This window comes from Petaurus breviceps, unplaced genomic scaffold, assembly GCF_028583685.1.
Source record: "Petaurus breviceps papuanus isolate PSGF00001 unplaced genomic scaffold, PetGlider_PUasm1.0 685, whole genome shotgun sequence".
In the NCBI taxonomy this organism is placed as follows: Eukaryota; Metazoa; Chordata; class Mammalia; order Diprotodontia; family Petauridae; genus Petaurus; species Petaurus breviceps.
Window position 1 is genome coordinate 286473 of NW_027186455.1, and position 26844 is coordinate 313316.

Sequence of the window (26844 nt, forward strand, 5' to 3'; positions counted from 1 at the left end):
CACTTACTAGCCAAGTGACCTTGGGCAAGTCACTTAACCCTAATTGCCCTGTCCTCCCCCCTCCAAAAAAAAGGCAACAAAAATATAATAGAACATAGATGATGTTGATATGTGGTTTTCTAAATCAGTATGTGACCCACAGAGATTCTTATCTATAGTTTATCAGCTCCATTTCTATTTGAGTTGTATCTCACGAGACTAGATGATTGTGAAGTTCTGTTAGCTTGAAACCTAGAATCCTTTGCCTTAGACTTGAACCTTAGGCCATGCCTGCAACAGATAAGATTTTTCTGTTTTTCCCTGGTTGTTATTTACACATACAACTCTTGACAGTCATCTGTTACAGAGGCGAATCTTCACGTAAGTGTGGGCATGTGATAAAGGGTGTGGTTCCAGACTCCTCACTATGTACAGCTACATATGAATAGTTAACCTAAGTAACTTCGGCTTTAACTGTGCTTGACCTTTGGATACATATGCAGACAATCTTCAGAGAATGACTGTTCAGAAATACCTTTGTGTGTGAGGGTTTTTAGACACCAGGAAAAGCTGAGGTGGCTTAAATCTATCTTCTCTTTGTATGTGTATTGTTATTATTGTTGTTTCAGCTGTTTCTAACTCTTTGTGACTTCATTATGGTTTTCTTGGCAAGGATACTGGAGTGCTTTGCCATTCCCTTCTCCAGGTCATTTTACAGATGAGGAGATTGAGGCAAACAGGGTTAAGTGACTTAACCAGGGTCATACAGCTAGTACTCCTACCGTGTTTCCCCGATAATAAGACACTGTCTTATTAATTTTTTTGGAAAGAAAAACACCAGAGGGCTTATTTTCAAGGGAGGGCTTATGTTGTCCTGCCTCAGCTCTCCTCTGTGGCACTGCTCTCAATGGCACCAGTAAGCAAATCACTGGGGAAGAACAGGATGACGCGCTCACTGCTGCAGCTCTGATTGGATGCAGCTTGGAGCACAGCGTGCGTTTCACCCAGGGGGGAAGGGGTGGTGCATACAGAGGGTACCGTAATGTAGCGTGTAGCGCAGGGGATCACCTTCACTACAATAGCAATCTCAATAGGGCTTATTTTCGGGGGAGGGCTTATTTTAGAGGAATCTTACACCGTAAGGGGAGGGCTTATTTTTGGGATAGGTCTTATTATCAGGGAAACACGGTAGCTAAGTGGGGCAGTAGATGCAGTAATCTGCCTGGAGCAAGAAGACCTGAATTAAAATACAACTTCTGATACTTACTTGCTGGGTGACCCTGGGCAAGTCACATGAAAGCTGTCTTCCTCAGTTTACTCAACTGTAAAGTGAAAATAACAATAGAACCTACCTCTCAGTGTTGTTCTGGGGATTAAATGGAAATAACATTTGTGAAACAATTAGCACAGTGCCTGATGCATAGTAGGCTCTTAAATGCTTGTTTCCTTCCTTCCACCCTACTATTGATTGATTGCCTAGATGGTTTTCTCAGTAAAAGCATTTCTCTCTACTCTGGGATATAGAATTTTCTCATGCTTGATCTGCTCATGCAGCCTCATTTCTGCAGTCCTATCCCTATTACATGTAGCAGATGCGTCTCCCTTTTCCTAGTTCCACAGCCTTCCCTTTTGGTGTGCTGTGTATCTTTTATGTTCCTCATTGAGAGATGGGTTCCTTCTCGCATCTGGCCTCTGCCTGATTCATTGGAACTGACTGACTTGTCTTTCATGGGTAACCTGGGGGCACATCCCATCATTCTTCCTCTAATGTTGTTTCTCATTTTTTAATTCACTCCTGGGACCTCAGAAAAGGGATCACCTGGTTGTCCCTAGTTTTTACAGTTGGTCTTAGGTCCCTTTTCTGAGATTATTTCCTGGGCTTTCAGAGACAAACTGTTTTACGTATATATTAAGTTTAAGCTGATATTCCATTCCATTATCACCTTGTATTTATCTCTGTCCTCTTTTGAACTTCTTTCTGCTTTCTTCTGTGTCTTTAAAATACTTTATTGATAATTCCTTTATTTTCTTCTTTTTCAGGAATATTATTAACATTCTGCCCCTTTCCCCACATTTCTCCCACCACCTATAGCTGTCCTCTGCAAAAGGAAATAAATAAATAACACAACTTTTCCCTTGTAGTAAATAAGTATGATTAAGCAAAATAATCTGCACATTGGCCATTTCTAAAAACGTTAATCTTGTTCACTGCCAAATGATGGAAAGCATGATTTATCATCAGTTTTCTGAAGTCATGATGTTACATTGCTCAATGTACTTAAGCCTTTCAAAATTGTTTTCTTTTTCATTATAGCCATGGTACAAATTGTTCTGTTCAATTCACTCTACATAAAATTTATAGTAGTACATTTAAAAAATTAATTTATTTAATTTTTTTTGCTTCTTTTTTTTGGAGGACAATTGGGGTTAAGTAACATCCCCAAGGTTACATGGCTAGTTTTTGTGTGTATGTCTGTGTATGTGTATGTGTGTGTGTGTGTGTGTGTATGTGTGTGTGTATGGGTGGGTGGGTGTTAAGTGTCTGAGGCCGGTAGCGAACTCCGGTCCTCCTGACTCCAGGGCCAGCACTTTACTCATTGCACCACCTAGCCGCCCCTAATTTATTTAATTTTTAATTTATGGAATAAAACAAGCATTTCTACACCATGATATAATAAAAAAGATATGATTGCACATGAAACTGCAAATCTACTACCTGCAACTTGCTATTCCTTTTAAATATATAATAAAGTTATAATGTAATTTTCATTTTTGCCTTATTCCCTCCCTCTCCCCCCGGAGATGTCTACCATTAGACACAAATATGTAAGTATATATAAACATATGCATATATATGTAAAATCATTCTATACATTCTTCTTTTAAAAAATCAGTTTCACAAATATGAGATGGAGGAAGTGTGACTAGATGCAACATTCTCCCACTCCTACTGGCTCTGCCTAAGAAGTCAGGGTGGAAGGGAACACAAGGTGAAGGGCAAATCTCTAGTCCTAGTCCCAGAATCATTTAGAGGAATGGGGAGTCCTTCCCATTGAGAGATAATATTTATAGTCTCTATAGATGCCTAAGATGAATCTTTGGAGGCAGGTGCAACTCTATGAAAGTCAGACTTCTACCTAAGGGAAGGTTAGGTTGGGCAAGGGTTGATAAGTCAAGGGTGCAGATTCCTCACCCCTGGTCTAAGATATCTTGACAGTGCCAGAGGTCAATTAGGGGAATTCACAAGGAGCCCTGATGAGACAGCTCTGGAACAGGGCTGCAAGGACCATAGAGGCTGAATTCAGGTAAGAAAGATTAAAGATCCAGTTCTTTTGGCTGACATTCAAGGTCCTACACACTCTATACTTCCCCCACTTTCCCAGTCATATTTCACATAATCATACTTCAGAGATGATAATAAAAATTAAAACTCACAGTTTTACTAGCTTGAACTAAGACTTTTAGAACATCTTGTATGGTTTTGCAGATTATTTTCCCCCTAACTCTATGAAATAGGTAGTGTGAATATCATTATTCTTATTTTACAGAACAGGAAACTGAGGCTCTGAGAATTTAAGTGACCTGCCTAAGGTTATACAGTAAGTCTGAAGCAACTTGTGAATCTAGGTCTCCTGATTCCAGTGGTCTTTTTACTATGCCATTGACTCTACATTCCCAAATATACTGATCTTTTCAAAATGAATGTGTCCTTCAAGCATGCCTTAAACTTTCCCACCTTCATGCATTTGCCCATGCTATTCCCTATATTTAGAATGTTTTCCTCCCTTCTTTCTGCTTGTTGAATTTCCTGCCTATCCTTTAAAGTCAAGGATGTTACCTCCTTGATGAACAGTTCACTGATTTCACCAAGTAGTATTGACTTGCCCCTTCAGCTATCACATAGCAATTTTTTGCTGTTTCCTAATACCGTTTTCCCCAACTTTTTGATATATTTATCTTTGTTTGTATTATAGAGTCACACCAACCAAATCCATGAGGGTTCAGACTGCGCCTTATCTAAATTTTATGTGTCTTTCAATGTGTGATGAGAAAATTCCTGGTTCAATCTTCTCTCCACCACTGTGTGAAGAACCCCTCCCCCCCAAACAACAACAGCAACAACAAATAATGAAAACCCCCCAAACTCTGCCTCTAACCATCTTAAGCATCCTGACACTGTTTGTTTAAAGCAAGCAGGTCATTTTTGCTGAAGCCTGCAAAATCAAGTTTTGGACATTTGCTTCAGCTCTAGTTTTGACTAAGTAGTTTGACTAGTTCCCTGACCTTCCTGATGCAGACATTCTTTTTCTCCCCTAATGTTTGTTTGATTCCTGATAGCAAAACTTTTACATTCCCCTCCTGCTCTCTATAAAATTTTATTGTAGCCATTCTCCTTATGTATGTAACGTGTTCCATATAAAATTGCTGGAACTCATGCTCCGGGCTCATTGACTTTATGTTCAGTGAAGCCTGCACTCTGGAACTAATAAAACTGCTGTAACTATATCTGTTACTGATTCAATGATTGGTAACAGTACCTAAGCAATGGACTCTCGGATAACTTTTATTTCAAATGCATAGCACGTAGTAGGCAATATGTAGCTATTTCTGCTTATAGATATGACTCCACATAGTATTATTAGGATAAGCATGTAATTTCATAGCATCCAGCACCATTTTTCTTTAGGAAACAGATGCCTAAAGAGGGGGAATGGCTTGTTCTGGGTCACATGGTAGGTTTATGGCAGCATCTAAAAAGAATGTGGGTCTCCTTACTTTAAGTTGAAGGCTCTTTCCCAATTTATTTTTGTTTTCTGAAATACTTAATGGTAGGAAGCCTTCTTTGACCACCACAGCCTACTATGGTGTATTTCTCCTCTGAAATCACTCTGGGTTTATCATACGCACCATTCATTTGGCAGTTAATCAATGACTGTCTTGGATTGTTTGCTCAGATTGCTCATGACTTTATGTCTTGTAGGTGTGGATGTCATGTAATTTTGTATCTTTGTCAAATATACAAACACAGACAACTCTATAGCATGGAAATAATAGAGTGTTAATTTAGTATTAGGAAGACCTGAATTTGAATCCTGTCAGGCATTTAGTTGGCCTTGGACAAGTCACTTAAATTCTCTCAACCTCAATAATTTGCTTATCTGTTAAATGGGGATAATAATTATTCCTACATTCAGGGTTATTCAATTAAATCAATCAACAAACATTTGTTAAGCACCTACCATGTAACAGGAACTGATACAAAAAATAAAACTTCCTATCTCCAAGGAGCTTATATCTAAATGTGGTAGACAACAAGTACATACAGAAACATATGAAAAAAAAATGAAGAAGAAAAAATGCAGAATGGTTTATTATAGACTGTGAAGCTATTCTCCTAGCCCTACTCACTCTGGTAGACTGGGTCCTCAGAACTCAGCTGGTACTTCTCCCCTTATTGTTCTAAGGATAGCCTTAGTGGGTTCTTCTTGGGAGGGGAAGGGGGTGCTATTTTAATTCAGTACTTTTTGGGTCTCCTTTAGCAAGCTGTTGATTTGTTTTTCATGATTTTCTTTCATCACTCTCATTTCTCTTCCTAATTTTTCCTCTACTTCTCTTATTTGATTTTCAAAATCCTTTTTGAGCTTCTCCATGGCCTGCAACCAATTCATATTTTTTCTTGGAAGCTTTTGATGCAGGAGTTTTGACTTTGTTGTCGTCTTCTGGTTCTATGTTTTGATCCTCTTTGCCACCAAAGAAAACTTCTACTGTTTGATTTCTTTTCTTCTGTTTGCTCATTTCCCCAACCTGTTACTTTACCGATGTATTTCACTCTGTCAATTTGTGGGTTCTGCAGGTTCAAAATTTGTTTAGAATCATTTTCCACAGGCATTTGGAGGTGACTGGGGGACAAGCACAAGCCAGTTTCTGCTTCCACTCCTCCATGTTGGCTCCACCCCTATTTAGGTTGTTTGTCCTTTGTTTTTGAAGAGAACCCTGGCATCAGGGAAATGATGACATGACTTGAAGTTGACTATGATTTGAGTGAGGGAGACTTGTGCAAGATCACAACCTCACTTTCTCCTCCAGAGCCCAGATGCTATTTTTCTAAGGCTGTAACTCACATGTCCTCACAAGTGTGCTTCCCTCCATTATTATCAATTGATAGAAATTAGTAAGCCAGATTTAATTTGCTTTTACAAATGGGTACTTAGCATGGTAGTAAGGGTGGTAAAGAACATCCCTGTCCCCTACATCCTCAAAGTTAATGACACACTTATCACAAATATATACAGGGTCCAGGGGAAAGTGGGATTAAGCCAAAACAGCACATGTGGCATAGCTTCTTAGAAGTCCTTTCACTAGACTCCTTGAGATGTTCCTCTTAAGAAAAGAGTTGGCTTTTCCATAGGGCTTCTTTTTGAGGTTTGAACCTGACTTTCCTCATCACATCTTTCCTTTATCTGGGTGCAGACACTGCCACCCATTTAGAAATGCTGTCTTTGGGGATATTTCTAGGACTCTTCTTGCTACTGTGTGATCTCCAGACTCCTCAGGGGGAAAAGAGGAGCCAAACCTTCCTCCAATCACATCTTGGGCCTTCAATATCCAGCGCGTCCTGAGGGAAGATGGCAAGGGTTCAGGTGTCTTCCATCTGCCCCAAAGCAATGACTTCTATCTTTGTCAGCATGAGACACCTTTTACTTTCTGCTGCCAGTCTGATTTTCCAACTGGCATGTAGAGAACCTCAGGTGGAAGGAGAGAAACCTTGCCTTTGATCTTGGGACTTCCATTTCCTCCTGTGCCTGACTCTTGACAGATGAGAAAAAGAAAAGTTGGTGGGTCCCCCTCAACTACCCACCCCCAAAGTTCCAACCAAATGCCACTCACCCCTTTCCTTTGTCCTCTGAAATGCCTGTTCTGTAGGCAAAAACTTCTGTTTATACTTTTCTTCTTCCTCTCCTTCCATTTCCTATTACTGATGACCATAGCTGTCTAGGCCACCCTTTCCTGTACTGGCTGCACCTTTATGCATTCTCTTTAATTCACTAATTAAGGTGGGAGAGTCAAATTACTCCCCATTCTCCATTGCCACTTCTAGGTTCTCCTTCCTCCATCACTCATTAATATATCTTCCTTTGAGGTCCATGCTATTTATATAGACTATCCAATTAAAATCCTGGTAGCTATTGTCTAAAGATCCCCAGATCATTCTCCTTCCTTTCTCAGGAAGGTTAGTACATTGTTTACAATTTTCCTCTCCTAAACTGCAGTGGAATAAGTGAGGAAACAATCCAAGCTATTTAGCAAAATAGGAATAATAAACAGTTCAGACCCTGAATACAGAGTGAGATAATTAATCTAACAACTGAGACAATTAATCAAATAAGACCAATTAATTAAAAGAAAACAAATAATTAAGATACAAAATTAGGTAATCTAATTTCTAATTGGAGGAAAGATTAGGGACTTTCCAAGTTAGGAGGGGGAGAGTGAACAGATGCAATTCCCTGAAATCAGAAAAGGAGGTGTCCCATTCCCTAAAACAGTAGCTGATGGTGCATGGACCTACAACAGCACCTCTGTAGTCACAGTCAATTGTACCATCAGAAGACTGAAGGAATTGAAAGACAAGTAAAATCTTATCAAATATCTGTAGCCCATAGTCCAATAATAAATGGTTTAATTTATGGAATAAAAAAATTATACAACCTCAACTGGGACCTCACTGCTACTAGAAAATTCTACTTATACGTCTTTCATAAATCCTCTATTCCACTTTCCATATCAACTTTTCTAAACCCTTTTATTCTTCTTTAAGCATCCTATGGCTCCTCCTCCCCTCATTCTCTCAGATGAGAAACTTGCCTCATATTTTACAGAAAAAATCGAGCTCTTTGCCATGAGCTCCCTTTTCTATCCTTTACCTCATCTTACATCATTCATATGCCTTCTACCCCAATTTCTCCTCCACTTCTATCTCTTTCCCATTGTGAGTTGTCTTTATTCCTTATGAAGGTTAACCACTCTTTACATGCTCAAGTGATTCTCTTCCATCCTATCTCCCTTAACAGATTGCCCCCTCTCACATCTCTATGTATTCACTTATTTTCAGTCTCTTCTTCTCTACTGCCTCATTTCCTACTGCCTACAAACATGCCCATCTCTCCCCTATTCTCAACAAACCCTCACTTGATCCTGCCATCCCTGATAACTATCATCTATGTCTCTTCTGCCCTTTGAACCTAAACTCCTTGAAAAGGCCATTTGCAATAGATGCCTCCACTTCCTCTCCTCTCACTTTCATCTTAACTCTACAATCTGACCACTGACCTTATCATTCCACTGAAACTACCTTTTCCAAAGTTATCAATGATCTAATAATTGCCACATCCAATGGAGCTGAGAGACTTGCTCTTGTCTTGCTCATGGAACAAGTAAGAGACCAATGTAACTGGATCAAAGAGTATATTTCGGGAAGCACATAAAAGAGGCAGAAGAAAGGTATTACAATGGAGGAGAAGAGTAGGGAGGTGAAAAGGAATTGGGTCAACCTTACTCTCATTGAATTTGGCTCAAGGAGGGAATAACATACACACTCATTTGGTTATCTTATCCTACAGGAAAGTAAGGAGGAAGGGGATAAAAGGGAGGATGATAGAAGGGAGGGAAGATTGGGGGAGAAGGTAGTTAGAAGCAATCACTTTTGAAAATGACAGGGTCAAAGGAGAAAATAGAATAAATGGGGGGTGGGATAGGATGGAGGCAAATATAGTTAGTCTTTAACAATATGACTACTATGGAAATGTTTTGCATAACTACACATGTTTAACCTATATTGAATTTCTTGTCTTCCCAGTGGGGATGGGTGAGAAGGGAAGAAGAGAGAGAATCTGGAACTCAAAATTTTAAAAACGAATGTTAAAAAATTGTTACATGCAACTGGGAAATAAGATGTATAAGCAATAGGGTATAGAAATTCATCTTTCCCTACAAGAAAGTAAGGTGGAAAGGGGTAAAGGGAGGGATGGGGGGGAGATAAAAGAGAGGACAGACTGGAGGAAGGTGTAATCAGTATGCTTGCCATCTTGGGGTGGGGGGCAGGGGAGAGGTGGGCAGAAAATTTGGAACTCAAAATCTTGTGGAAATGAATGTTGAAAATTAAAATAAATAAATTTTATGAAAAAAATGAAAAAATAATAAAAGTAATAGGCTAAAAAGGCCTGAAAGTTAAAGATAAAGAAAGGATTAGTTACCTGGCTAATTCTTGAATTGTAAATTTAAACATTTGATAGTAATCCTTTAGAGGAAAGGTGGGACTGTGACCTATTTGACTCTGTAGCCCTCTCAGCACCTGGCACAATGCCTTGTACATAGTAGGAGCTTAATAAAATTTCCTTGTCACAGAAATAAAAAAAAATCCAGTGATAATCTCAACAAAAGTCAGTTGTGTCCTTTTCCTGTTACATGTCACAGAATTGCCTTTTGTCTTATAGGTCTTTTGGGGGGTTTGAAAGGGAAGAAGATGGAACAATATTTTTTGCTATTGTAGTTATTAGTTTCTGAGATGACTTAAATGACTTCATAATCAATGTAATGCCTCATGTCTCTCAAAAAATTTAAATCTCTAAAGACATTTAAAATAAGGTGAAATACTGCTGTATTGTACAGTTTTTTCTACTATCCAACCCCAAAGCCATAGAAGACCCTCAAAGTAATTTTTCTCTAAATATTAATTTTGGGTCATGCTTTCTTGCTTGTCTTGAACATTACATACCATGGTTTATCTGGCAGCAATATCCAGATAAAATAGGCACTTTTCTTCAAACCCATAAGGGGAAAACAAAACTGATCACCCTTGTCCTTTCCTGTATCTGAGAAACTGGGAATTTTAGGAATTTTAATTCTTTTTAAGATATACAAGGTCGTCTTAAAGGTCAAAGAAGAGAAAACTGGACACAATGTCAAAACTGTTTTTTTGCTTCAAATAAAAATTACTTTGAACACTTATCCATCCCATCTCCATACATTTCAAACTCTTTCTTGTCTGTAGAACACAATAGATCAATTGCTTAAATTCTTGAACTTCACAAAAACTTTGACAATCCATAATGGAGTAAAAAATGATAAATCCTTCACCTGCCCTCATGTATTGGTCCCTCATGGATATGAACTCTGCCTTTCTAGCCATATCTAATATATCCAGATCCATAGGTTTGTCATTGATACAAATTCAGATTTTATATGGATCTTCTGTGGCGGGATTGTGGTCCTCAGGGAATTGATGACTGATGTTTATGGTGCTCTTGCCCACATCCCCTGGAGTTCAGCCATACCAGCTTGTACTCACAGGACTGCCATATCTCCTGTGGCCACCTGTGTCTCTCCTGCCCTAGCATACACCTGGCTCCTGAAGGGGTATGTTGGAGGAAGACATGGTCCTATGCTACGATCTGTCCCCTTCCCTCAAGTGTTCTACTTTGTGGGTAATTACTGTTGTAGTAATCAGTTAGACTCTTACTCTGGGCATGAGAACAGATAGAAGAAGATAAAGTACCCCCCTTCCCAAACCACATATTTTTTTTAGCAAAATGGTCCTTAACCTTTTTTTGTGTGTTGTAGAACCTTTGGCCGTATGGTGACACCTATGGACCTCTTCTCCAAATAATGTTTTTTAAATGAATAAAATACATAAGATTACAAAAGAAACCAAATTGAAGTTATATGTATCTATGTACAGATAGATACATATAACTATATAACTGTACCTATAACTATACACAAATGTGTGAGTATAATTATATCTGTCTATATATCTGTCTATCTATCAGCAAGCACATGGACTCCAGGTTAAGAATCCCTGACATCGAGAGAATGAAGATGAGTCATTGATATAGGCATAAAGTTGTAGATTATCAGAGCTGGAAGGGAATTTAGAGTTCATCTGGCAGGACCCCCTCATTTTGCAGATGAAGAAACAGTCCCAGATAGGGGAAAGTAAGTTTCCTAAGATCACACAGAACTGGGACTTGACCTTGCCTCCTAGCCTTTATTACATCATACTTTTTTACCCCATTATTTGGTAAGCTCTTGGACTGGGCCACATCTTATTTATCTTTACATCCATCTCAGCTTCTAGCAGTGAGCTTTGCACAAAGTAGGCACTTAAGTTTGTTCAACAAATTACTAAACCAAGTGGAAAAAATGCAACAATATGTGTGAAATGTCTACAGCAAGAAAATGGAAAAGAACCTTATGCCAGGGGAAAGGAAGTTGAGAAGAATAAAAAATCTGTTTCCTTAACTATAAAATGAGGGAGTTGGAAGAAATTACTTTAATTCTCTTCCCATTGCCACCATTTTGTAGTTCTACACTCTAGGGTACTTTTGGCTGATAAAATTCTATGTTCTCTATTTTTAAGCCCCCTCTCACTTCTGTTCTACCATATTGTTAATGTTCCTATATATGTGTCTGTCAGCAGATGGTGTGCCTGCATGGTTGGATGGCCTTAGGAGCCCTAAGATGGGCTGCCTAAATCACTTTTATGATTGTTAGTATTTCCCAAAATTTACAGTAAAAGGTTGTAGTCCTGTTTCTGTTACTCAGTCTACTTCCTAATTGTAGTCAGTTTCCTAATGATGTAATTATACCCTAGTCTCATTGTCTCTAACAGAACTAAGTCTGCTGAAGATAGTGTTACTCATTTGCTTTCAGATTTGGATAAGAAATTCTAAGAGGATTTTAAAAAAATACCAGAAATTGTATTTTTTTAATACATTGTGGTTAAGTCCTCATCCTCTCTGAGTCCTAATGTCTTTTGCAACTGTTTCCTAGGTAGGTGAGAGAACAGTCCAATAAGGTCAAGTTTGTGGGTCTGGCAGGCTCAGCCTCATTCTGTTCCAGGGCCATATATTATACTCTGACCCCAGCCAGTTATGGTACCAGTATTTTTTTTGGTTACAATGATGTTGTATTGCAATGTACAATGACAGTGATATTCATGAAGGAAAATATCTTTCATAAGAATTGATATTGGTAATACTGACAGCAGAGATTGTTGTAAGGAAAGTGCTTTGTAGACCTTACAGATGATAGAAATGTATTTGCTTATGGACTTCCCAACACACAGAAACAGTCTCTCAGAGATAGCTCTTGTAGATTCTTTCCCCAAAATATTCATTAGATTGTAAGTTCCTCCATTAGATTGTAAACTTCTTGAGGGCAGGGACTGTCTTTTGCCTCTTTTTGTTTCTTCAGTGTTTAGCACGGTGCCTGGTACATAGTAGATGCTTAATAAATGTTTATTGACTGACTGAATGACGTACTCACCATCAGTGGGCAGTAAGGACAGATATAAGGAGCACACGTGGAGAGGCACATACATGACGAACATGTGTGACATAGAGAACATTTGTGGCCAGGACACATGCAAGGCAGAACAACTCACATTTCCAGCACTGCAGCTGATTTCTTCTACTGACATCATCTTCTGATTCCCACCAGACCCGCTCCCCATTGGACACTTAAGTTCCACCAGGAACTGCACTGTCAAATGCTACTCTTCTGGGGCTGCTTCACTGCACATAATCCCCACTGCTTCTTGCCAGGCGTGGTCCCACTATAGCCGTGGAGCATCTCTCTGCTTCAATCTTCTGGTTTTACCTGAAATCCTTTGATTTCAGCTACACTGCTGTCTCTACCTCATGAGAAGTCTGGTTTCTCATTTGCTTTTTTAGCTCAAAAGTTAGACGCTTCTTCTTAAAAGATTTTTTTTAGAAAAGTGTCCAGCCATTGCCTTAGAGAAAGGGTCCATAAAAGCCTGAGAGAAAATTCTTTTCAGTTTTCTTCCCTCTCTGGAGTCATCTGTCTCTTCCTTTTCATAGATTCTTAACTAGTAGGCACTTCAACAGCAGCAGGAATTTCTCTGGCCTGGGGACCAAGTATGATTCTGAGTTTGTTAATCTCTAAGGCTTAGTCTTTTCTTTGGGCTTAATTCCTTGATGCATGGTCTTGGGTCTCTTGATCAGAGACTTTACCCTTGCTTAAAGTGGAATATTCTTTATACCTATTTATATTAATCTTTAAAGGACAGATGACACCTATTTATCATCCATGTAAAATTACTCAACCAAATAATTCTTGAATAACTCTGGGGTTTAAGGTTTCTCAGTTCTAAAGCTATATTGAACACTTGTTAGTGAGAAAAATGTGGAGATAAATATAAATCCAAAGGGAAAAGCCATTGTCTTCTCTACCTGCTCAGCTATGATCTTGGCTTTTCATAAGTGAATATGCCAATGAAGACTGAAACAAATTTATCTCACCCTTATGTTTATTCTAATTCATTCAGCAAACACATTCAGCTCCCTATTATGTGGATTTTTGTTGCTAGGTATTGAGGGAAGATGCAAAAAGTAGAAAGGAAATGATACCTGGTCTCATGGAACTTTTTAAATATGACACATATAGGTAGTCATAGCCTACTATAAGTGTATTAAAGATGCATGAAATAAGGGAATTGAATTAGATAAATTTCAATGTCCCTAAATCCACAATCCTCTGACAAAACTATTGATAGGAAACTTGAAGAGGATATACATCAATAGCTTCTGGTAGGTTAATGTAAGCTGTTGTAAACTCCTTCCTAATTTTTGAATTTTATGAAAGTTGTGTTTAGAGACAAAACCTTAATCTAAATGAAGAACTCGATAAAAAAAAAGTTATTTAAAAATTGGGGCAGTTAGGTGGCACAGTGAATAGAGCATAGGCCCTGGAGTCAGGAGGACCTAAGTTCAAATCCAGCCTCACACACTTAACACTTACTAGCTGTGTGACCTTGGGCAAGTCACTTAACCCCAATTGCCCTGCCTTCCCCCCTCCAAAAAAAAAAGACCAAAAAAAAGTTATTTAAATGAAGAACTCTACTGGTTAGGTTTTGGACCTGTGGAAGACCAGTATGAGAGATATTTAGCCTCATATTTCACTGAAAAAAATAATGAGGCCATTTATTGTGTTTTCCCTCTTATTTACTTATCTTGTCTTGTCTCTTATCTCTCACATCACTTGGATGAGAGAGAGGTTAAATCTGGGTTTATTTGGAAGGGATTCTACTGATTAATTCTGTATATTTTACAGAGAAGTAAATTGGCTTTTCTAGGGTTATTCAAGCAGTGAGGGGTAGAACTGAGATATGAACCTTGAACCTAGGTCACAAGAAATGCAAGTCCAGGACCCCTTTTCATTGCTTTATGTATCATTTTTAAGGTCTCTTGCAATCTGTGATATTATACATTTTCACAAAACTTAATGGAATGAATAAAGAATGGGGAGTTACTGAATAGAGCTGGTATGAAAAGCAATCCTGTGTGGATCCTGACCATTTTTGTTTCTGTTTCTCCGAGCCCATAGGAGGTCACAGGCTTAAGTTTTTATAGATGACTAATGATAACAGTTAGCATTTATATAGTGTTTTAAGGTTTGCAAAACACTTTATAAATATTATCTCATTTTATCATTCTAACAACCTTGGGAGGTAAGTGCTATTATTACCCCTATTTTAAAAATGAGGAAATTGAGACAAGACAGAGGTTAAGTGATTTACCCAGGGTCACACAATTGGTATCTGAGGCCAGAATTGAACTCAAATCTTTCTTACTCCAGGCCCAGCACGTGAGTGTAGGAGAAAGGTCATTCTTTTTAATGGTTATTTGTGTGTCTTATAGGTTTATATGGTCACAGGATCTAGAACTGGCAGGGATCTTAAAACTCATTCAGGCTAACCCGTCATTTTATGGAGGAGAAAATCCCTTTGTTAGACTAGACATAGCAGTGTCTGTTTTATATAAGCTATGTCTGATCACTTTGCATGCTGATCTGAATACTTTAGGGGTTTAATTTTTTTTCTTTTGACTATAAACTCAATATTATAAACAGTATCAAATCACAGCATTTACAAGGCATTTCCTCAAAGAATGTATTCTCCTGGAAGGAGCCTAATCTCCTTCTGCCTTCCCAAGCCTTCCAAATTCTGGGTCTGGTTGAAAGAATCCACCGATCACCTCCTGGAAAAGATCCCAAAAAGAAAACTCCTAGGAATATTACAGCCAGGTTCCGGAATTCCCAGATTAAAGAGAGAATTTTACAACCAGCCAGGAAGAAACAATTTGAATATTGTGGAAACACAATCAGGATAACCCAGGATCTGGCAGCTTCTACACTGAGGGATCGAAGGGCTTGGAATATGATATTCCAGAGGGCAAAGGAGCTGGGATTAAAACCAAGAGTCACCTACCCAGCAAAACTGAGTATCATGTTTCAGGGCAAAATATGGTCATTCAGTGGAATAGAGGACTTTCAAGTATTCTTGCTGAAAAAACCAGAGTTGAATAGAAAATTTGACATTCAGATACAAGAAGCATGAGAAGGTAAACAGGGAAAAGAAATCATAAGGAACTTATCAAAGTTGAGCTATTAACATTCCTACATGGAAAAACAATAATTGTAACTTATGAAACTTTTCTCAGTAGTTGAAAGGATTAGAAATATATACATATGTCTATATGGGCATATGAATACATATGTGAATGTGTGTATATATGTTTACAGGTATACATAGATAGAGGGAACAGGACCAATTTAACAGTAAGGGATGATACTTAAAAGGTGAAATTAAGAGGTGAGAGGGATATAATGAGAGGAGATGGGGAAAGACAGATTGGGGTAAACTATCTTATAAAGAAGAGGCAAGGGAAAATGATTACAATGGAGGGAAGAATAGGAAGGCAAAAGGGAATGGGTCAACCTTATTCCCATTGAATCTGGCTCGAGGAGAGAGTGAAATACACACTAAATAGGGTATTTCACCCTCCAGGAGAGTAGTGGGGGAAGGGGATGAGAGGGGGGATGATGGAAGGGAGGGCAGGTTGGGGGGGAGGGAAGTTGGAAGTACCCACTTTTGAAAAGGGAAGGGATCCAAGTAGAGAATAGAATAAGTGGGAGGTGGGATAGAAGGGAGGGAAATATAGTCAGTCTTTTACAATACATCTACTATGTTATTGTTTTGCATTAGCCACACATGTACAACCTATACTGAACTGCTTATCTTCCCAGTAAGGGTGGGTGACAAGCAAAGAAGGAATGAATCTGGAACTGAAAGTTTTAAAATCAAATATTCAAATATATATGTGTGTGTATTATATTTATATATATACTCTTATTAATACCATCTTACATGTAATTGGGAAATAAGATATACAGGCACTGAGGCATAGAGGTCCACTGGAAAAGTAGAAAGGGATATGGGAGAAAATATGGGAGAGAGCAGATTGGAGGAAGGGATATCCTGTGGGACTGCTATTTTGGGGCAGTGGGTAGGGGAAAAATGGGGAGAAAATTTGTAACTCAAAATCTGGTGGAAACGAACCATGTAAATCAGAAGTTAATAAAGCATTTTAAAAATAAACAAAATATGAGTATGAAGAAATTCAGTTTCAAAGACAAGACGAGATAGAGGATTATGTAGGTAATTTAAAGGTAAAGGTAATTATGGTCCCTTGGCTTATGTGCATATAGTTGTTAGGAAAAAAGAGGGTAAAACAAAAATAGAGCTCATATAACTATTTGGAAACTGAGATATAATTTTAATATGACTTGATTTAATAGGGAAAATGTGGAGAGTTGTCACCTCTTCAGTGAAAGGTGAGTAACCAAATGCCAGGAGGCTCTGATTTAAGTTATTTAAAAAATAACTTATAGTAAATAGTAGACTGAAGCAAATGAATATTGAAAAAAATAGCAGGGTATTGGAAAAGTAGTTTTGTTTAAACTGAAAAGATTAGCAAAGGTTCATTCAGATGATAGGTGGCTTCACCTATATAATTCCTGACTGGCTGGATAGAAGCTAAACTTTACTGGATAGAGTTTTAGTTTTCAAAATTGTTCTTCATCAAACCCTAGAGCTTAAGAGAGATGAAGAGTCTGAGAGGTTCATATTCCACTTTTCTGTGCTCTCCTTCCACCCAACTCCAAACCAAGAGGGAAAATGGGCTGATGACATCAAACTTTATAGTTTAGAATTGTGCATTACATGAGCACACAGGCTTTCCTCTCTCACGAGCTTCCCTGTGGGATCTCCCACAGATGCTAAGTATGTTGATGATGAAGTTTGTCATAGGTTCTATGTGTGGATTGTGAAGTATTTTATTATTAATTTACTTACTTGGATAATATGAGTAACTATGTTATTATTATTCATTTTACCTTATTTCTAAGTAAATGGTTATGCTTATGATCTAAAAGTGAAATTAGTAAGAGTAATTGGGTTGTACAAATAGGAACATACCAGTGAGGGCTTGAGAACTAAGGGGGTGATCAGGGAGATTATATTTCCACCTCAACAGAGTTACCCACTAGGACCTTGAGAAAATTTGAGTGTAACAACATGAACTTTTTCTGAGAATATAGATTTGCCAGTGTGAGAGCAGGTGGCAGTGAACAAATAACTTCAGAGAGTATGTAGATGTCTGTATACCAAGGAGAGAGGCATGAAGTTGTGGGTATAGATACTTACCTAGTCATTATTATAGATTGTCCATTGCAGGCAAGGGAAAACCGTCTTTCATTTCTTTTGCTAGAAGACCTGGGTTCAAGGCCTCCAGCATTGTCCCTTACTAGCCATGAGGGCTTGGATAAGTCACTGATTGTCAGAGACTCAATTGTTTTTGTCTGTAAAATAGGCATAATAAGACATTCATAACTTCCCTACAAAAAAAAAGGAATTAGTAATGTAGAAAATACTTTACAGAATATAAGGTGCTATAGGGGTGTAAATTGGTTTGGGTTTTTGTTTTTGTTTTTTGCTTTTTGGAGGGCAATTGGGGTTAAGTGACTTACCCAAGGTCACATGGCTAGTTTTTTGTTTGTGTGTTAAGTGTCTGAGGCTGGATTTGAACTCAGGTCCTCCTGACTCCAGAGCCGATGCTCTATTCACTGCACCACCTAGATGCCCCCGAGGGGTGTAAATTGTTATGATTATCATTTTGTATCCATAGAGAACCAGGTAAATATACATATAGCTGCACAGTGAATGTGCAGTACAATCCTGTCTATTGACTGATATTCATATTCACACTCAACCAACAAAAAAGTATTAAGTTCCTACTATGTGCCAGGTCTGTGCTATTTGCTGGAGATACAAAAACACAAATGAAACAGACTATCCTCATAAAGCATATTCTATAAATACCATTTTAAGTCTTGAGTGATGGTGTGTACACAATAATACCTGAAAGCAAAGTTTGTTAGATGCAAACTCCAAGAGCAGCCTAGAAAGGCTCTGACTGTAGGGAACGTAGAATTCAAAGTCAGAAGACTCAAGTCAAAATCTTGACTGTGTCACTAACTCTTTGTATGACCTTGGGCAACTCACTTCCCTTCTGCGGGCCTCAGTTTCCTCAATTATTAATGGCAGGGGTTGAACTATGAAAAGGAGCCATGGTGCTGGTTGGATTTGGAGTCAGAGAATTTAGGTTCAAATCCCAGGTGTGCTACTTACTACTTGTGACCCCAGGCAAGTCACTTAACCTCTGTAAGGTATCCGTTTCCTTATTTATATAATGATGGGGTTGGACTCAATGGCCTTCCAGTTCTAAAACTCTATAGTGAAATCTACCTGTGGTTGGTACACAGAGAACATGAGTCCTTCCTGTTATTGCTCTTCTATAAATAATCACACCCTCTCTAAAAAATGAATTGTGTTGAGGGAAGCCAAGTGGAAATGAGTAAGTGTGTGGGTATAAATAAATAGGGCTTGATTTTCCTCTGTGTTCAATAGTTGTTTTTATCCTGCATCATCAGAAAGGACTATGTTTATGTGAATAATCATCCTTTATCCTTCCAAACACAAGTTACAATTCTGCTCCTAGACAGGAATGACTCAGGAGGTGGAAATATGAATTTGGCTCCTTCATGAGACTAGAAGTTCATTTTAGTCTTAATTATGGTAAATCCAGTCCCTCTAATATGAGTAATCATTACCCATTCCCAGAACTGTTATAAGAAAATACTTTGCAAACCTTCAAGTTTATGGAAATGGGGCATGTTATCATTCAATAAAGTTAGTGTGGTATGATGGACTTAGGGTTGGAAATTAGGAAGACAGATTCAAAATCATCTAATGTTTACTAGCTGGATGATATTGGGTAAAACATTTAATTTCTATGTACTTCAAAAATTCTCTAGGGATTATTTACTGATTTGGAGATATACAGCAATCTGCAATAAGAGAGAATTTCCATACCATAAGTTCCCTACAATGGTGAAATCTCAGCTCCTGGATGTATCCATGTATCATTAATATAAATATTTAATTTTCTCAACTTTTCATTGAGCCAGCTGAGGTAAGGTAAATTATGATCATCTAATTTTCAGTAATTTGATAGATATAACTGAATTTGAAATGCCAACTATAATTGCCAAATGCAATGCTGGAATTTTAAATATAAATTTAGTTTTTATTTTAAAAAATTGACTTATGATTCACAGTGAGCAAAAACTATCTCTTTAAACGAGAAGAGAAAATAACTTTAGAGACAAAGATATAATTAATTTTATAGGGGAATTGATCGTAAGAGCTACAAGGAAAAATCATGAAGGACTAAGTATTTTGTTTATAGCAGGTAGGGAGATTGGGAGAATTTATTAGTGACCTACAGAGAGGGAGCTATTTTTTCTATTTCTCTCCTTCTTGGAAGAAAAGGTAAAGGTAAAGGGGTTCAGGGAACATTCTCCACTTCTGAGTTATGAAGAGGAATGAAGTGTTCCTCAAGAGGGGATAAACATTTATAAATCATCCACTTTGTCAGACACTGTGCTACGTGTTTTGCAAATATGATCTCATTTGATGCTCATTACAAGCTTGTGAGATGGGTGCTGTCATTTCCACTTTACAGTTGAGAAAACTGAGAAAAGCAGAGGATAAGTGACTTATCAAGGGTCACACAGTAAGTATCTAAGGTTGGATTTGAACTTATTTGCTTTTAATTCCAAGTCCAGTGCTCTGGACCTAGCCGCTAAGAAAATGGAGGAGTTGTTTCAATTTGAAAGCAAAGAAGAAAACAGATCTGAAAAGGAAGAGAGGACTCCTGACTTCTGTTAGGAGGTGGACATAGAAGAATGTGATGGAGAAAAACTGAAAGAAAGATCATTGAATTCTTGAGGCTCTTTCTAACAGCTGGACTTTCTGAGAAGGAGGCAGAAGTTTGTTCTCCAAGGAATGATATGGCTCCACATCTGAGATCATTCAATGAATGATGAAATGAGATTAAATGAGTAATGGTGATTGTTAGATCCCTGCTAAAGAGTACTGTTAACTGTTAAACAGGTTTCCCTTCCACATCACAACTTTCCCCATTGTGGTTTCAATATATCACTGATTGGCATAAGAAATTAAATGGGGATTTTGGGGGAATTTTGCAGAAGCCACAGATGACATGTAAAGGCCAGTGGATGACACAGAAAAAAATTAAAACTCATAAGAATGTGAGTAATATATAGAGTGTTGTATAATATCAACATATTTTATCTTTTAATACCATAAGTATACATAATCTTTTTTAGAGTTAAAACATGACCAAATAACCCAGATTTTACAATAAGGTACTGTAAAGACCCCATGAAAGAAAAAGAAAATCAAAATTCACCAGCATGAAGGGAGAGCCAAAATTTTTTTCAGATTGTGGAGACACCACATCCCTAGTCTTTGTGATATGGAAGGGATAACTGTATTTGTTGACCAGAAATCACCAATATAGAATTCTGCTTTTCCAGGAATGCCTATTCAGGAAGAGAACTTCTACAAACTTGTCAAACCATGTGATTGCTATCCATTTCAATAATTCACAGGTACACATATAACATTTCCAAAAGTAATCTAGAAAGTGCTGCTAAGAATCATCAAGTCTTGGTCAAGAGATTGAAAACTTTAGGTGCATAGGTGGTATTTTCATTGATGAAGAAGGGATTTAAAAGAGAATGGCAGATTTGGGAAATGAAGAACTGGAGAACTGGTTAAGAAGATAATATTTGAGAATGGATTTTTGATTTTTCTCATCCCAGCTTAAAATGTAGCAGAGATATTGTGCACTTAACAAAGATTGGTATATGCTTGGACTCTTGTAAATCTAATTAAAGTGACTTTAAACTGGAAGAGAATGGTAGTGTTGGTGTTGGTGGTAAGAACATTGATTATATATCTACCAATCTTATATATACCAAGATTACATATCTACAAATCATAGAGAGAAAGTAAAATGTAACAAGAACACTATAAGGAACTCCTTAAAAATCACAGTGACAAAATCTAAGAAAAGTTCAGAAATAAAACCCATGTCACCCAATGTATGTAAACAAACTCATGAAGTATGTGTAATAAATTGAAGGGAACCCAAGATCCTAATAATGGTCCTACGGACAGCATTTTGAGCTAACAGGTGTCATTGAGATTTTATAGGATTGGTCCAATGACTTGATCATAGTTTTGGAATGACTTGGATGAAGCCTAGAGGCCACACATGCTAGATTTGCAGGTAACAAGTATGTAATTTTCCCTGAAGAGATTTTCACATATTTTGAATCTGTATTAAAAAAAAATTCTTGAATGGCTAGACAAGGGTCCAGGTTGAGCAAGATTAATTTATAGGACATATGTAAAGTACTACTTTTATTTTAAAAAATCAATTTTAAATTATGGGATGATGATGGAGTACTAGAAACTTGTTTCAATGAAAAAAAATGTAGAAGTTTAGTGGACTTCACACTCAAAATGGGTCAATAGGCAGCTAGGTGAGGCAGTTGATAGAACACTGGACCTTGAGTTAAGAAAACTTGAGTTCAAATATGGCCTCAGACACTTACCGGATTGTGACCTTAGACAAGTCACTTAACCTCTGTTTCCTTAACCATAAAAAGGGATAATAATAGCACCTACTTCTAAGTGTCATTGTGAGGATCTGATGAGCTAATAATTATAAAGGATTTAGCATAGTGCCTGGCATATATTATTTTTTTACATGTGCAGTCATGGAAAACATATTTCCTTATTAGCCATGTTGTAAAAGAAAATGCAGTCAAGGAAGGAAGGAAGGATGGAAGAAAAAGAAAAAAAGGAAGAAAGAAAGAAAGAGAAAGAAGGAAGTGAAGAAAGAAAGAATGCTTTAATCTGCTTTGAGATTCCATGTGTTCTTTCTCTGGTGGTAGATAGCACTTTTTTAATCATAAAATCAATGTATTAATTAAAATAGCTAAACCATTCACAGTTGATCATCTTGCAATTTTGCTGTTACCATGTAAATGTTCTCCTGGTTCTTCTTGCTTCATCTTGCATTTGTTCATATAAGTCTTCCCAGATTTTTCTGAAAGCATATTTTTCATCATTTTTATAGCACAATACTATTCAATCACAATCACATAACACAATTTATCCAGCCACTTCCTAATTGATAGGCATCCCCTCAGTTTCCAATTCTTTGCCACCATTTAAAGAGCTGCTATACATATATTTTGTACATATGGGCTTTTTTCCTTCTTTTTTTTTAAATCCCTTTGGCATACAGACCTACTAGTGGTATTGCTGGGTCAATTTTATAGCCCTTTGGGAACAGTTCCAAATTGTTCTCCAGTATGATTATAGCAGTTCACAACACTACCAACAATCCATTAGAGTCCAAATTTTCCGACATCATCTCCAACATTTGTCATTTTCCTTTTCTGTCTTATTAGTTGTAATAGCAAACAAAGAAGTACTTAGCACCTTGTTTCAGCTATTTAATTATTTAGGACCTTGTTTCAGTTCAAATTTATTTTAAGCCTTGCATATGACTATATCAAGTCTTTGTTAAGAAATAGAACTTGTGAACCCTACAGTGGGAGGAATTTGATAATGCAACAGGAAGGGGCAGAACAGGGAGGAACTAATGACCATATATAAGGAGAAGCCCAAGCTGGGAAAGAGCGGAACTGAGAAGAGAACACTTGTGGTGGCAGAGTTGAGAAGGAGAAAATTTGTGGTATCCAGGCACTGTTTGTTCTACCTGTGTTGGTTTGGGTTTGTAATAGTTCATGCAGAAGTCCTGGGACCTTACTGGAAGCCCTGAAAGAGGATTTTCTTGTTGTCTGTTTACAGAAGTCCTGGAGCAGGTTTCAGAGGTCCTGGGACTATACAGACAATTTGTATCGAGGTCTCAGACTTTGTGGGTCTGTGTTGATTTCACAGGCAGAAAGTGAATTGATGATGGTGCCAGCAATATGTATGAATGTTGTTTTGGCTCTGTTAAGCTTTGTTTTCCCAGGAACAGAATCTATGAAGGACTTGAGGTAGACTGGACACTGTGAGTTTCAATATGGGATGGAAACTGGATGAGGAGCTTGACAAGGAGTTGAGAGCTGCTTACCTTTTGATTCCAGGTGATAGTTGGGTAAATTCAGGCAAAAGCTGGGACAATGGAAGAGGAACTATGGAATTTGGGACCCTGCCTCAAGTCAAGATGAAAAGACCTCTGCTTGGGTACTTAATGCTGACTGAGAAGATCATGATTTACTGTGGCCTAGGGATGGGAGAACTTTGTACTCTGTACCTTGTACCTTTTAAGGATGATTGAGTTACAGATGATTGGAAACTAATCTCCAATCAAGAATAAGACTTTTTGACTGAGAAATTAAGACAATGTGACCTAGGGGTGGAGAACTTTGACCTTTGTCCTTTGTGTCTCTTAAGGAGGCTTGCTCCTTAAGGATGATTGAGTTAAGGACTTACTGGATGATATGTTTGTTTGAAACTATTTGGCCACTTTGGTGAAAACTATGTGGCCACTTTAGTGATAAGTTATAACATTGTGAATGCTATACTTTACTTTCTGTGAATGTTTTGCTTTAATTTACTGCTGAATAAATAGAGAGTTCACTATACCATGTGACCAGAACCTTAAAGCTGTTCACAGCAGCAGTCCTCTGGAAAGCTGCATGTGCTTGGCTTTACATTAGCCAATGTGATAGGTGAGCAGTGGTATGTCATAATTGTTTTAATTTTAATTTCTCTCATCAACAGTGATTTTTTCATGTGACTATAAATGGCTTTGATTTCCTTTGAAAACTGCCTCTTCATATTCTTTGACCTTTGACATAAATTGGGGAATGACTAATTTTCTTATAAATTTGACTCAGTTCTCTACATATTTGAGGAATGAGGCCTTTATTAGAGACAGTTGCTGTATAAAATCAACCCCATTTGCCCCCAGTTTTCTACTTTCCTTCTAATCTTGACCATATTGGTTTTGTATGAACAAAAGCTTTTTAATTTAATATGATCAAAATTATCTATTTTTTTCATGTTGTGATCCTCTCTACCACTTTTTTGGTCATAAATTCTTTTCTTATCTATAGATCTGACAAATTATGCCATGCTCCCCTAATTTGCTTATGGTGTCACCTTTTATGTCTAAATCATATACCCATTTGACCTGATCTGAGTATACTGTGTGAGATGCTGATCAATACCTAGTTTCTGCCAAACAGCTTTCCAATTTCTCCAGCAGTTTTTGTCAAATAGTGAGTTCTTGTCCATAAATCTTGGATCTTTGCATTTGTCAAATGATAGATCAATATGGTAATTTACTACTATGTATTACATACCTAATCTATCCCATTGACCCACAACTCTGCTTCTCAGCAAGTATCATATTTGTTTTGCTGATTACTGCTTTGTTATATAGTTTGATATCTGGTATGTCTAGGTCAAGTTACTTTATGTTTTTTCATTGATTTCCTTGATATTCTTGATCTTTTGTTCTTCCAGATGACTTTTGCTATTATTTTTTCCCTAATTCTATAAAATCATTTTTGGTAGTTTGATTGGTATGGCTCTGAAGAAGTAAACTAATTTAGGTGAAATTATCATTTTTATTATATTGACTCAATTAACATTTTCCCAATTCTTTAGATTTTACTTTATATGTGTTAAAAATATTTTGTAATCGTGTTCATATGGTTCCCGGGTTTGTCTTGGCAGGTAAACTTGCAGATATTTTATATTGTCTACAGTTATTTTAAATGGAACTTCTCTTTCAATTTTATGCTGCTGGACTTTGTTAGTGATACATGAAAAATTCTGATGATTTGTGTGGTTTTATATACTGCACATTTGCTAAAGCTAATTATTTCAACTTGTTTTTAGTTGATTCTCTAGGATTTTCTAAGTATACATAATATTGTCTGCAAAGAGTGATAGTTTTGTCATTGCCTTTCTAATCTTCAGTTTCTTTTTATTATTGCTAGAGCTAACATTTCTAGTACAATATTGAATAATAATGGTCATTATGAGTATCCTTGCTTTACCTCTGATCTTACTGGGAAGACTTCTAGCTTATCTCCATTATGGAGAATGCTTGATGATGGCTTGAGATAGATACTACTTGTAATTTTAAGGAAAGCTCTATTTATTCCTAAACTTTCTAGTGTTCTTAATAGGAATGAATGTTGTATTTTTTCTTTTTCTTTTTTTTGGAGGAGGGAGGGCAGGACAATTAAGGTTAAATGACTTGCCTAAGGTCACATATAATAAGTGTTGAATTCCTGAGCCCAGATTTGAACTCAGGTCCTCCTGACACCAGGGCCAGTGCTCTACTCACTGCACTACCTAGCTGCCCCTTTTTTGCCTTTTTTTTTGAGTGCTGTAATTTTTCAAAAGTTTTTTTTTTCTGCATCTACTGAGATAATCATATATTTATTGTTGGTTTTGTCATTGATACTGAGAATTATGCTTATAGTTTTCCTAATATTGGATCAATCCTGAATTTTTGGCATAAATCCCACCATGTCATAGTATATGATCTTTTTTTTTTGGTTGATATGTTACTGAAATTTCCTTGCTAGTATTTTGTTAAAATTTTTTGATCAGTATTTATTAGAGAAAGTTGGAGGTATTTTTCTTTCTCTATTTTAACTCTCCCTGGTTTAGGTATCATCTCCATATTTGTGCATAAAAGAAATTTTGAAGGACTCTTTGCCTATTTTTTTCTACAAACCATTTGGTTCATATGTTATTGGAATTAATTGTTCTTTAATTGTTTGGTAGAATTCACTTAAGAATCCATCTGTCCTGGTGATTTTTTTTTCTTAGGGAGTTCATTGATGGCTTGTTCAATTAGATTTTTTTCTAAGATAGGGTTATTTATATTGTTTATTGCCCATAGGGAAATATGACCTCCAAAGTTCATATTTATTAAGTTTGGAATTTTAAAAAATGAGACAGAAATGTAAAATAGCAGAAGGGCAAACAGATGCCTGGGGTATTATGCCAGAACTCAACCAACATATTGACATGAACTCATTAATCACTACTCTGGGCTTAATTATTCAACAAACTCTAAATCTACTTAAAATATACAATACCTTAGCTCAAATATCTTCATCTTTCCCACAAGAATAAGATGGGAGAATTTGTTAAATGTTTTGCTGAAATCTAGATGTCCTATAGCATTGCCTAGATCTACAAATGAAATACTCTGGCAAAAAATAAATGAGGTTAGTTGTGCAAGATGAAATGAGGTCAATCTGTTTTTGGTGAAGTCATGCTGACTCTTTGTGAGCATCATTTCCTTTTCTTGATGTTTATTATACAACCCTTTAATTATGTGTTCTAGAATTTTACTAGAATTTCCAAGTCAAGCTCAGCAGTCCATAGTTTATAGATATAATGCCTCTCCTCCTTACTCACAGTTTGGAGTCCACAGAAAGGAGCTAACTACAGTCCTCAGGATTCTAAGGATAACCCTGACAGGCTAGAATTTCTAGTACTGTTGCTCCTGAGCCCCCACC